General features: G+C 36.6%; 1 protein-coding gene across 4 annotated transcripts in view; it reads left to right on the top strand.

Annotated features, from left to right (window-relative positions):
• CACNB2 (calcium voltage-gated channel auxiliary subunit beta 2) overlaps positions 1-12718 on the top strand; it is a 357975-nt gene that overhangs the window by 150555 nt on the left and 194702 nt on the right. The gene's annotated exons all lie outside the window — the stretch shown is intronic.

Here is a 12718-nt window from a genome sequence, read left to right on the forward strand (position 1 = left end):
AGCTAATGCCCCTTAAGTATTAGGTTTATACTTTTGTCCTCTTTCTTACCACCTTTTTTCACTAAAAGTAACATTCCATTATCGAAACAAAAGTAAAACTGTTGTTAGACATGTTCTCCAAAGTTTAAAATATAAGATTGTATTTTCTGGACTAAATGTGTTATCTTATTTTTGTATCATATGTATAAAAGGGAGAAGTGGGTTTTGTAAAAAATATCCATATTAATAAAAGGTAATATACTAATTAGACTGGATAGATGGGATATCTTCTGGACATCCTTCAGACAAAGCTACAGTGTGGGGGAGATCAGAGGTGGTTAGGGGAGATCAGGCAGGCTGGAGAGCAGTTAGGGGCGATCAGGCAGAGTGGTAAGGGGTGATCAGGCTGGCAGGCAGGTAAGCATTTAGGAGCCAGTGGTCCCAGGGATTGGGCCTAAACTGGCAGTCAGATATCCCCCGTGGGGTCCCAGATTAGAGAGGGTGCAGGCCAGGCTGAGGAACTGCCCCCCACCCATGCACAAATTTGGTGCACCAGGCCTCTAGTGTGTGTGTCTGTGTGTGTGTGTGTGTTACAAAAAGAGGAAAAATAGAGGATTTTTAAGAAACAGAGAGGAAGACAAAGTCAAACATCTCCAGCAGTTACATGAACACTAGGATGCCAGGAATTTTTATACTGACGGTAAAACTTCTATAGGAGGTAAGAGTTTCCATAGAATGCAGAGATAAGACCTTCTGGGTCACAGCCATGTGGTGCTGACATCAGAAGATAGTGATTTTATTTAATCCATGAATTTCTATTTGTTTCACAATGGATGTCCTGTTACATAGTCCACTGAGATGAGGCAGGCAGGTATGTTTTTATACATGCATATAATAAGTGGATATTGATTAGGCAATTACAGTGATGATAGAAAAGCAATCTAAAATTTAACATTAGACTGGAAAATCTAATGTTGTATTATAAACAGATTTTGTATAATATAAATAGATACAACATAAAAATATCTCTGAGGCTGGCTGTTATATGAAGAAATTATATCAAAATACCTATTTTATTCATCAGACTGATAACTATGGAGTACCTGCCATGTGTACTGGAGAATCAGTGCCCAAGTCCTGGCTCTTAAGCAGTTTACAGTGCGGCCAGCTCTAAGCCTTTCTGTAGAAACTACGGGATATCTCTGATATTTGTTTTATTTACAAAGAGATTATTCTCAACTTTGAATAGTACAATTTTTTAAGTTATATTTTCAGATATGTATTTTAAAACTGCCTTTGAAATTCTAGAATTCGCTGGTTAAGGTTGGGTTTTGTAACATTTTTTTAATCCTCTCTAAAATTAAATCTATTTTTATGGTAACAATTGGGTTTACTCAATTTCTAAGCATGTAGTAGAATAAAAATATTCTTAACCTTTAGGGTAGATATATAAAATATGCAGGTTATTTATCCAACAATTCTTTTCTGGAAGTTTTTCTCCCAACTTACTCTGTCCCTTCTCTATATACTACTTTGTTACAGATTTTGTTATTCTGACCACAATGCATGCATGTCATGGGGCACGGGGAAAAGGGTCCAAGTAGAAGAAAAAGAAATGCAATAAAAAGTAAATACCTCCACGACTCCCTCCCTTTCTCAATTTTACTCGCCAGGGAAAGCCACTGTTAAGAGAGTTTATAACGTGTATTTCATCTGGTGATTACTAATATGTATTTAAATATTAGTTTAATCTCTCATTTAGTAACTCATTAAATTAACTTTAGACCCTTTGAAAGGGGAATTTGAAACAAACCCCCACTTCCTAGAGCTATAGTCTGTTTTGAAACTGGAATTAAGTATTTAACTTTATTCTATAGTATATTTTTTAAAATTGAAAACTAATAAATAGCATTTATAGTCTCAGGATTATAAAAATTTCATTTACATATTGGATCCATGGAGAAACATATAACTCCAATGTCATAAAAAGTTGCCACTCAGATGTGACTCTTTCATACCTTCCAGCCAGTGGATTTTTTTTCTTTTCTTTAAAGTTTCTTGTACTTTATCTCAGTTCTGTTCACCTCATAATGTGATAGATAGCCCATGAAGTTCTTGTTGTTGGTTTATTTTTTGTTTTTGCTAAAAAACCTTCAGTAATTAGGGGAAAAAATCTGTTTATAATACACACTTAGAAATTTCTTTCTTTACACTTAACAACTTATCTTGATATGGAGTTATTGTTTCAGAATATATTTTTTCCTCAGAATTTGTTTTTATTGTTTTTCTTCAATCATGCAGGATTGCTAGTAAAAAACAAACAAACAAAAAAAATCTATTATCAACCTGATTCTTTTATTTGGAGATTTTCATATTCCTTTATTCTAGGACCTTTTCATATTTTCTCTTAATCTGTGAATTTCAAATTTTTTTCAGGATGAATCTAGGTATGAGTATTTCTCTTAATTATCCTGGTTAGCAGTGGGTAGAACTTTCAATCTAAATACATCTATGTTTCTTACATACTCTTCATTCTTTTTAAAGATAATATCGAAACAGTAGGAGCTATCCATATTTCTTAACTTCTTTCATATTTTTCATAATTTTCCCTTGGCTTTACATACCTCCACTTTGGTCTTCAAATACATCCCTTTTAGTAATTATCCTGACCATTGGAATTTTATTTATTTATTTATTTTTTTAATGCTGGCAAGTATATTTTCATTTCCAAGAACTTTCCCATTGCCTCATTGGTACTTGTTCACAGCTTCTTGTTTTTATTTTATAAATGCAACATCTTTTGATTCTTTGACATTAGTAATTTCTATTTTTTGTGTGTTTAAATTTGGTCATGTTCCTTTATTTCTGTGTCCTCAGGGGTCATTTAAAAAATATATTTTTATTGTTTTCAGAGAGGAGGGGAGAGGGAGAGGGGGATAGAAATTTCAGTGATGTGAGAGAACCATTGATCAGCTGACTCCTGCATGCCCCACCCTGGGGATGGAGCCTGAAACCCAGGCATGTGTCCTGACTGGGAATCCAACCATGACCTCCTAGCTCATAGGTCTGTGCTCAGCCACTTAGCCATGCTGGCCAGACAAGGGTCATGGTTGTCCTTATTCTTCATATTTGTGAATTATTGCCTACATTGCTTCATATAGGCAAGCAGCATAGGGTCCCTCTGTACTTTTTTAGTTTTGTTTCCCCGGTAGGCCCATCCTGTGTGGACGGAAGGGCGAGCTGTGGTTCTGTGAAGGTGAAGAGCACTGTGTGGCAGTCAGACTTCCTAGAGGATGTGCAGTCAGGGAACCGCCAGAGAGGGAACCCCAGTCTCCTTAGTTAGGGTTAGAAAGGCTTATACTCTTGGGGGTGGAGCACTTCAGCTCACTGCTGAGAAAACACGCCTTTCCTTCCCCCAGAACAGTCCGTTCGTTCTGTGTTTTGAGGGTGTCAATACTTACCTTAAACTGCTTTGTTCCTTCTTCAGTCACAGCATCTTTTAAAATGCATTACATATATAAAATGCGCATATATATATATATATATATATATATATATATATATATATAACTTAAGGTTTCCTAACTATTTAATGTAGTGAATAAATTTAAGTCTAGCCCGGCCAATGTGTCTCAGGGGTTGAAAGTAGACCCATCTACCAGGAGGTTGCGAGTTTGATTTCCAGTTAGGGCACATGCCCGGATTGTGGGCTCAATCCCCAATGTGGGGTGTGCAGAAGGCGGCCAATCAATGTTCTCGCTCTCCTTGATGTTTCTTTCTCTCCCTTCCCCTTGCTCTCTCTCTCAAAATCAATAATAAAATAAAATAAAATCCTAAGTCTAAACCAATTACTCAGTTATATATTTGAAATTGGAATTAAAAGACTGATATAAATTCTCTTAAATTTTAAAAATACAAAATATATAAACTATGCAAGACTCCTTTATATTAAAATATTTATTATTTTTTACTCATTGAAATGTTGCTGCTTTTTAATTCTAAATTTTCCCAGGCTTACCCACCAAGGAAATAATTCAGCCAATTAAAATTACATAATGACCAGAAATACTGACCCAGATTCTGAATGAATGCTTGTCAATGAATATAATGAAACATGCTCAGATCTCTTAAAGGCACTTCATCAATGTCTTTTTTAAACATATGTTTGGGGATGAGGGTATGAATTGATGCATGGAAGAAATCTTTCAAAATAGGTCATCCAAATCCCTCTTCTGCTTCTTGGTCTAGCTTCTGTGTGCCCTGGATTGGATTTTGCCTTTCTTTAGCTTCTAACATTTGTGTATGCCTTTTCCATCTAACTGTAAATACCTTGTATAGATCCAGCCTCCTTCTCATATGTTTTCTAACAGTTAGGAGTAAATGCCGCACAGAGGATGTTCAAGTGATATCCAAATGAGTTCTAGAAAGCTCTCAAAACGTTGATTTTTATTGTCATAATGTTCAAGGTCACAGTACTGACAATTGCTGAGACTGAGCGAGTGACTGCTGACCTCTAGAGGATACTTGATGCAATAAATGATTTTTTTTTTTTTTAAACTAATAAGGACACTGTCATTAGATGGTTGTAAGGAATTTGAATTGGGAAAATGCAAGTAAAAGGGCATAGCCTATTGCCTAGCACTTAGGATTCAGTGACTATTATCATGTCTTATGGCTGCACTAGGTAAAGCACTGTCAGTAACAAATTTTCCTACTTAGATGAGAGAAACTTTCAGGCATATATTTAAATGATTCATATTGCATATCTCCCGTCTTCCCTTTGTTTTGAGCAATAATCTATTAGCTTAGCATCACAATAATAATTTAGCTTCATAGGAGAATTTCTGAACTTTAGCATGACTGATAACTATCCTTAGGTTGGATAGTTCTTTGTTGTGGGGCTGTCTGGTGCATTATAGGAGGCTGAGCAGCATCCCTGGCCCCTGCCCATTAGATATCTCTGGAGGTCTCTAGAGCTTTCCAAGTGTTTTCTGGGAGGGCAGGATCACCCGTGGTTGGGAACTACTGTTTTATGTTGAGACTGATTTGTGTATATATATATATTTTAAATCTTTATTGTTCATATTATTACAGATGTTCCTCTTTTTTCCCCCCCTCCGTTGCTCCCTTCCACCAGGTTCCCACCCCACCCTCTGCCCTTCCCTCACCCATCATTGTCCTCATCCATAGGTGCAAAAATTATTTTCCTCTGCTTCTCTGAACTCAGTTCCTGGCTTGGGAGCTTTCTATCTTTTGCCCTAAAGGCAGTATGTGATCACTTCCCTTTTTCCTCAAGCTCAATGTCTCAAGTGAAAATGTAATTAAGATTAAATACAAAGTTTTATTTACATTAATAATCAACTTATGGCGGTGGGTGGATATTCCCATAACCCATTCTTGTGAGCCTGATTTTTGCTTCTTAAGTTTGTTGCTGGTTAAGAGAATTGCAGATGTGTTCCACTGAGGAAAGTGGTATGTTCCCACAGTCAGGCACAACCTTGTAGTCTTCCAGTTAATCATTTTCAAAGAGCTGTTTCTATTTGTGGTTACTATAAAAATAATGGCTTGCATGTCATCTATTTATGATATAGTTAATTCCTCTCTCTTGAAATTCTGTAGGCTTTTGATGAAAGGAGTCTGTTTACTGGAGGCTCTGGACAATCAATAAATATTTTAAGTTGAAGTGTAAAACACAAAGTGATTACATGACAACCTCAGAGGGTTATTAGCTTCTTATAATCAGTAAATATTAAATATTGAGAGAATGGATGGTTTAACACAAGGATACATTGGATTTTATCACAAGAAAACTATAATTATCATACTACAATCCCAATGGTATAATTAATAGCTTTCTAGAAAAGAGAGTTGTTTTAAAACCATTATGTACCACTATTAACTGTTGGCACTTAAGAGAAAGAAAGTACCATTTAATTGATCAATTTATTAAAAAATAATTCTAAGGAATATTTTATTTTTAGTGAACTTAAATGTTAACTTGGATGAAAAGACTGCAAAGATGGTCAACTATGTTATTCAGTAAATTGTTATATCAGTAAAATCAGGTTTACTTTTCTTGTTTTCCTACCTTGTTCAAGTCTGAAAAATTATTTGCATTGGAGTGAAAAAATATTTAGATTATTGAAATTCCACAATTCATCCTTCCATCATGGAAAAGAAAATGATAGCTTATCAAACATTCATCCAAAATAACAAAACCAATCTATTACCATTGCCCTTTGTTCTCACTCAAGTACTGTTACCATAGGATAAAAATTCTCACTACACACAAACCCTAAACAACTTGCTACAACAAACAAACAAAAAATTACTATACAATGATAAGCTTCCTAAGTTCCAATGGAAAATATGTATGTTTACAATAGCAATTGTAGTGCAACAGAAGAATTTTACTTCATTCTAGAAACTTCTTAAAATTTGAACCAAGAGATTAAAAACCTCGCAGTAAAACCTTATTAACTCCAAACAAGTCATAGTAAAGACAACTGAAATTCTAGTGATTTTTTTTTCTTTTGTTTTGTATTTTAAGAACTCTTGCCCTTGGAAATTTACAATACTAACCCTAGCCTAACAAGTTACATAGAGACATGCATAGCTTTGGCCTATTTTGCTCAGTGGTTAAAGTATCAGCCCAAGGGGACATGGGTCCAATTCCCAGTCAAGGGTACATATCCTGATGAAGGTTCCCCAGCCCAGATGGGAATGCATGCATGCAGGAGGCAACTAATCGATGTTTCTCTCTCTCTCTCCTCCATCTCTCCCACTCTTTCTAAAAATCAATGGAAAAAATATCCTCGGTGAGGATTAAAAACAACAACAATCCACTTAAAGACATGCATAAAGTAGTTTCTAATTCATAGGCTGGAACAGTGGTGTGTTGGTAAATGTTTAATATGGAGCTATCCAAAACAAAACAAAAACCCTTCTGGTTTGTAGTATTTGCCGATTTCCATGGTAAAAATACTCCCACCATGGCCAGTTCCAAGCTACAGTGTGCCCTTACTGAGTTGGAGCTGGAAAGAGACACCCACATCCAGTATTTATGTCACATAGGTACATTAGACACAAAGAACCTCAAGAGCATAGATATAGTAAAATAACTAGGAAGTTATGAGTTTTAAATCTTATTAATTTTGTTTTAAGGATAATGCATTTATTTGTAAGTTCCATAATTTAACTTTTAGTAATGGCTGTATTTGACAATTGCCTCTCAAAATTCCTGAAGTTTTAACAATTAGCCAGGCCTGCTCCAGGAGCACACTGCTAATATTTTGTGTTTATATGTAAATTTTCTAAAAAGGTTAATATTTACCTGAAATATTTGCTTCCCAAGTCTTTTGAAACAGTCACCTTGCAATATTAGTGTACATGTGTGAAATCCTGCTGGTGCCTAAAGCAGGAGCTGCCATATGCTAAGTTCTCAATAAATGGTGGGTAACTAGCTTCTCTTAAAAGTGGAAAGCAGGCCTGGCAGGCCAAAGGGAAATTCAGTTAGCCCCTGTTGATATTAACTCAAATTACTCTGAATTAAAAATCCATATCAAAGAACAGAAAAGGCCTGAACCTGCATAAGGATCCTACGAGACTAAATAAAAACCTCTTCTCTTGGTTACCTAAACTTTTCCTCACTAGGATTATGCAAAGTCCAAGGGGACTCTTGAGCCCAGGAGATCTTTCCAGTATACCTCATACTTAAGTGTAACTTTTTATAATTTCTTCTAACAAAAGTCACATTTTTTTAGGAGAAGAGGTTGGGGAACTTTTACACTGGCCTTTTGAAGATTTTTAACATCATTCACGAGCCGTACAAAATTGTCAACTTAAAAATTAGCCTGCCATGTGTGGTCAAACATTTAATTGACTCACCTCTAGTGCCTTGGCAGGGCCAGACCAAATGATTTTACTGGCCTTATACGTCCCCCATCCCTGATTTACAGGAACAAATGCTCCTTTTTTCTTCTGCCACCTCCTAAGGCTAGTTTGAGTTTGAGTAGAAGGGAACAGGACTCTATCTCCCACATGCTCTTAAACCCACAGCAATTTGCTTTGTTCCCCATCTGCACCTCAACCTACATTTCTAAACCTGTTCCCCAAAGATCTTCTCCTTGCTTCATGTAATGAGCTCTTTCCAGTCTGTATCCTACGAAATTTATTCCTAATGTTGGACTCCACCAAACATCCATTCTTTCTTGAAAATTTCCTATTTTTAATCATTCATTCTTCAGCAAATACCAACTGGGTTAATCTCGGAGCCAGGTATTGGCTCTGGGGTTGGGAAATCAACCACAAATAAGACTGATGAGGTCTTCGTTATTTGAAGGTCCTATTTCAACTGAGAAATACATCAGACAAATCAAATGGACAAATTAAGAAGGGTGGGTGTGTTTGCAATAGTTTGAAGGCTTCTGTAAGGAGGTGAATTCTGAAAGACAAGGAAAAGCCACTCAGTGCATCTAAGGCATAGAGTGTTCTGGGCAAGTGCAGAGATTCTGAGGAGGACTGAGCCTGGTGTGACTCTGGAACAGAAAGGCCATTGTTATAGAAGAAGGCCAGGAGTGGGAATGGCAGCAACATGAGGTCAGACACATGTCCTACTTCTACAGCTCTGCTCTGTAGGCTCCTCAAGGCTCCATCTATTAAGCATCACACCCTTTGGTCAGCCCTTGACCCTGCTCTTTAGACTCTTCCTCAATAACCTCCTAGTTCATCTGTAAATTGGTCACTCAGCAGTTAGAATTAATTTCTTCTATTTGGTTCTCATATAAAACTGTTTTTCTCTTATACCCAGTTGTTATGTACTTGCCAATTCTTCTATCAGTATGGAAGCTTCTTGAGCATTGGGAGCTTGTCTTATTTATCTTCAGTGAAGACAAAATCTTCCTTGGTTTTGTTTGTTTCATTTGGTTTGGTTTTTTGACAGATAAGTACAAAATAAATATTTTTTGTTTGTTTAATTGAATAAGTGAGTATATAGTTACAGAATGATGACCTAGCAAAATAAGAAAACAAAGACTAGTGCTTCAAGTAAAGCATATAAAATTAAGTCCACAGACAAAAAAGGACATGATGAAAGGCAGTAGAATGTAATGTTTGAAAGCATGAAGTCTGTATCTAGACTTCTGCTAATTAATAACTGTAACCTTGGACAAATTACTTACCCTCTCATGCCTTTGTTTTCTCATCTGGAAAATGCAGAAATTGTAGGTCTTATTTTTTAAGGTTATTTTTTCAGGTTGAGTGAATTAATGCATGTGAAGCAATAGAAAGGAATAGTCAGAACTCCGTAACTATTGGCTTTTCTTTATTTATTGATGGGCTGAAAACTTTGTAGTACACATTGCTAGTTGTTCACAAATCAAGTGTACTTGATTTTCACTTGTGTCAAAAGCAGTCCTTCTTTGATTTTTAGAAAATTTTGAAATGCCCCCAAATTCATTTAATTACAAATAGAATAACCATAGCCAAGAAACTAAGGGTTTACTTAATTTACTTGATTTGTGGTTAGAACTACCATTGATGGCACAGAAGGGGAACAGAAAGCTTATGATTTTCCTTTGAGGAGATCATTAGTAGACTGTTCACTGCACATGCCACTAACTGCAGTATTTCAAAAGAACAAGCCAGGAGGAAAAGGTGTCTCTTAGAAATAGAGGGAATTGGGAAAACAAGAATAGTCCCAGACAACAGGGGGGCGAGGGCATGAGTGGGGGGGGATGTGGGGTAATGGGGGAATAAGGACACATATGTAACACCTTAATAATGAAATTAAAAAAAAAAAAGTATAGTCCTTCATAGGCAAAGCTCTGATGTATGCATGCAAGCTTTAGGTATTTTTTCAGATGAGTGAGAGGTTGCTTTTGAGCCTCTACACACTCAGAACGACCCTCACCTGACCCCTACATAATCAGTCACATGCACTGATTAGCTTAGCTTGAAATATAAATATGATGATGTAACTAGACTTTTGGAGATTGTCTTACCCTGGGTTCCAGCTCTGCACACATTTGGGAATACCACAGTTCCCTGAGGATTTAATTAATTTCTCCCACAAACTACCAGGGGTATGGCAAATTAGTGGCTCAGAAAACAGTTGTTTTTTGGTGTTTTAGTATCCTCAACAGTCCACATAAATGACAGCCACAGGAGCCATGACCTCGGATGAATGCTGGCCTGCTGAATGAAGCACCTTTTGCACCCTGTCCCCTGGTTATAAATTAGGGGCTGTCAATAGTGAGAAACCTTTCTAGCATGCTAGAGTCCTTTCAGAGTATTAAGGTCTGATTTCCAAGAGAGCATAAATAATGGCAAGAATCATTAAAATACCCTTAATAACACCCAGAAAAAATGTGACTCATCTTTCATGGATGAAATCTCATGGCTTATAATGAGCAGGTAGTGGGCAGATATTTTCTTGTTAGTATCTGTTGATTATTAAGGTTCTTTGCTGGTCACAGGTTTTTTGTTGTTTGCTTTATTTGTAAATATACTGTATGTAACAATGTTTTTTTTACCTACACAACCATTCTACCTCTCAAATGATTTTACAAAATGACATTGGATAAGATGGAATAAACATATTAAAAACAATGATTTGAGGACTCTAAATATCTCTAACTACATGATTTTATCTTTAAAAAGTTGGAGTGGTAGTTTGTTAGTTATATTTATCTATGATTTCAAAATGAATCAATGAATATGAAAGAAATAATGACTCGATTTGTGAGCTTACCACCTAAAGTAGATGACAGATTATCAAAACATGACAATAAAGGAATAAATTTATAAAATGTCTTATTTTTGCATTGGAGACCACAGCTGGCTAAGTCATTTTAAATTAATAGACTTTCTGGTTTTATATGTGCATAGTCACTAATTCATTATATATAAAAGTTTTACTTTCTGCCTAAAACATGTAGGAATTTCTTTAAGATTTTAAAAAATACATATTAGAGCCAAAACTGGTTTGGCTCAATAGATAGAGTGTCAGCCGGCGGACTGAAAGTTCCCGGGTTCGATTCCAGTCAAGGGCATATACCTTGGTTGCAGGCACATCCCCAGTAGGGGGTGTGCAAGAGGCAGCTGATCGATGATTCTCTCTCATCGATGTTTCTAACTCTCTATCCCTCTCTCTTCCTCTCTATAAAAAAATCAATAAAGTATATTTAAAAAATTATATATATATATATATATATATATATATATATTAGAAACTAAACACATATAAAACTTTTTAACAAGAAAACACCACCTCATCTATACTTAACCAAATAACTACAAAGCAAACGTCCATATTAACCACCACCCAAAAAAATGCCTAAAAAGTAGAACATTTCCCAACAGCCCCCCAAATATACATTTACCTCCTTTCCTTTATAAATATTACAAGCTCCCCCGCCTAAAGGTAATCACTATCCTAACTTTTATGGTAATATGCTCCTTGCTTTAATTTGTGATTTTGTCTTTGTCATTTCTGTACATATCTCTCAGCAGTGTAGAGTCATTTGCCTATTTTTGCCTTTTAATGTAAAAGAAGCCTGTGCATATATATGATTTGGGGGCTTGTTTTTTTTTCACTAGATATTACATTTCTAAGTTGGTCTGTGATGTTTGTTTGCATAATATTTCATCATAGAACCTACATCATGATTTATGTTTTAACTATTATGAACATTTGGCCTGTTTCTAGTTTTCAAGCACTAATAGAATCATAGTACAATAATTAATGTTCATTATTATAAACCTGAGTGACCAAGTAATGGTACACTTGGATTTCATATATTCCTATGCAAGAATAGAATTAGAGATTATTTGCATTAGAATGTATTTAAATGTGATATTTTTTAGGATTTAAGGGAATGAGTTTTAATACCAGAAAATTACTTGGAATATCCTAATAAAAATATATAATCATACTTAGTAACTGCACTGCATTGAACTGGGAAGCATAGGCTTGGAAGCTACATGTTGTTAATAGATTTTCCTATCTTTTTATTTTCTACTAGACACCCAGTGCACAAAATTTTTGCACGGGGGGTGGGGGTGTCCCTCAGCCCAGCCTGCACCCTTTCCAATCTGGGACTCCTTGGGGGATGTCTGACTGCCGGTTTAGGCCCAATCCCTGTAGGCACTTGGACATCCCTCTCATAATCCAAGACTGCTGGCTCCTACCTGGTCACCTGCCTGATTGCCCCCAATTGCCCCACCCCTGTCAGCCTGATCACCCCCAACTTCCCTCCCCTGCAGGCCTGATCTCCCCTAACTTCACTCCCCTGAAGGCCTGATTGCCCCCAACTGCCATCCCCTGCCTGCCTGATCATGCCCAACTACCCTCCCCTGCAGGCCTGGTCACCCAAACTGCCCTCCTGGCCTGGTCACTCCCAACTGCCCCTGCTGGCCTGGTTGCCCCTAACTGCCCTCCCCTGCCAGCCTGATCACCTACAACTGCCATCTCCTGCTGGCCATCTTGTGGCAGCCATCTTGTAATGATGTGATGGTGGCCATCTTGTGGTAGCCATCTTGTGGTGGCCTTATTGTGATGATGTTGCACATGGCGCCATCTTGGCTTTTATTATATAGCATACAGAACATTAGAGTACTAAGTTTCTTTCAGACATGTTTTAAGGAATTATAATATGATTACAACTCTTTGACCATATCTGAATGAGACAACATAAATCTAATTAACTCAGTCTTAAAGTTATTTGTAGAGAATGTCACC

Source organism: Pipistrellus hanaki (genome assembly GCF_964339955.1).
Source record: "Pipistrellus hanaki genome assembly, chromosome: 1".
NCBI classification, from domain to species: domain Eukaryota; kingdom Metazoa; phylum Chordata; class Mammalia; order Chiroptera; family Vespertilionidae; genus Pipistrellus; species Pipistrellus hanaki.